A 1,952-nucleotide genomic window follows, 5' to 3' on the forward strand; every position below is an offset into this window, starting at 1 on the left:
ACTAATGAACGTCTCTGGGGACAAAGGCAGCTGGAGCTCCTTGTTCAGGGCCCTGTTGTGGAGACAAAGGCCGGAATTGATGTGTTCTCTGTTCTTTTGTATAAAAAAAATTGGCTTCAATTAAGTGGGCTGGATGGAGTGAGGCACTTGAAGGAGCGAGAACGTGAAATGTTTGAAAATGGAGGTCTGGGGTCAGGGGCAGCTGGGAAGAGGGAGCTCTGAGCCCCGGCCAGGGAGAAAGTGGAGGGGAGCCAGGGGAAGGACTCTGTAGAGGGGAGAGAGGAAGAGAGGACCTCTGGCTGAGTGGGGAGGGATTTAAATTGCACTTAGCAAAGGCCTGGGGGGTCCACAGAGGTCTGGGGGTGGGCAAGACTCCGGAATTCAGTTAGGACAGCGCCTTCCCGCTGTGCCTGTTTCATATACTGGGCTATTTCCATCCATTTTAGTTTGAGCAAAAGACCCCTAGAGAGAAAGAGAGAGAGAGAGAGAGAGAGAGAGAGAGAGAGAGAGAGAGAGAGAGAGAGAGAGAGAGGGAAGAGAAGGAGAGAGAAAGATGGAGGGAGGGAGAAAGGAAGAAAGGACCTGAAACCACTAGACAGAGGGTTTTTAGGGTCCATCCCAGCTCTGTGTGCGCGCGTGTTTAATTGCTTCAGTCGTGTCCGACTCTCTGCGACCCCGTGGACTGTAGCACGCCAGGTGCCTCTGTCCATGGGATTCTCCAGACAAGGATACTGGAGTGGGTTGCCATGCCCTCCTCCAGGGGATCTTCACCACCCAGGGACCGAGCCTGGCTCTCCTGTATTGGCAGGCAGATTCTTTACCACTGAGCCACCAAGGAAGCACCCACTCCAGGTCTAGAGCTTTCCAAATACCTCCTTGAGGTTTGGGAGTCTTAAAGCATAGGATTGGCACATCTGTCATCAAGGAGGTCTGGTCCAAGCGGCCTGATCTGAGACCTTGAACTGGCCTGACCTCTCTGAGCCCTGCTTTCTGCACTTGAGAGAAAGAAACTAATGGTGATGATGACAAGAGCAGTGACAAGACTACTAACCTATGTGAACCCATGCGCCCACAGGTGAGCACCCACCTGCGATCTCTCACTGAACCCAAACCCCAGTGAGGCAGGTGCCAACAGCCCTCATTCACTCACTTGTTCATTAATACGTGTTTATTGAGCACCAGCTACATTCTAGGTGACATGAAAAAAACACCACAATCCCTACTGTCATGGCGCTTACATTCTAAGGTGGGGACGAACAACAAAATCATGAATAAGTAAAACAGAAGATCAAGCTGAGACAGGGGGTGGGGTGGTGGGTTGGGCGGGAGGTTGTAATTTAAAATCAGGTCCCAGGTGGCTCAGATGGTAAAGAATCTACCTGCAATGCAGGAGACCTGGGTTCAATCCTGGGGTTGGGAAGATGCCCTGGAGAAAGGAATGGCAACCCACCCCAGTATTCCTGCCTGGAGAATCCCATGGACAGAGGAGCCTGGCAGCTACAGTCCATGGGGTTGCAAAGAGCTGAACATGAGTGAGCAACTAACGCTTCCATTTCCAATCAGGAAAGGCCTCTGGAGAAGGTGGGATTTGATCACAGAGCTGAAGGAGCCATGCGAGTGTCAGAATAGAGTGCTCCAGACAGAGGGAACAGCCATCGTGAAGGCTTTAAAGGAGGGGATGCCCCTTAAGGAGTATTTGGGGAGCAATTGAGGGTCTGTGTGACCACAGCTGAGTGACAAGGGAGGACGGAGGGGAGGAATCTCTGTCTGGGATTTTCACACTGTCCTTGGTAGAGACACGTGGACCTCTGGGACCGGCACACCTAAGGCCTGTGGTCCCGGGCGGGGACCTGGGCTTTTCCCTTGAGTGAGACGGAGCACCTTGGAGGGGGTAGTATTTGGGGTGGAGAAGTGACATGCAGGGACCTCGCTGCAAGGAGGGGAGGAAGAGA

Source organism: Muntiacus reevesi, chromosome 9 (assembly GCF_963930625.1).
Source record: "Muntiacus reevesi chromosome 9, mMunRee1.1, whole genome shotgun sequence".
NCBI classification, from domain to species: Eukaryota; Metazoa; Chordata; class Mammalia; order Artiodactyla; family Cervidae; genus Muntiacus; species Muntiacus reevesi.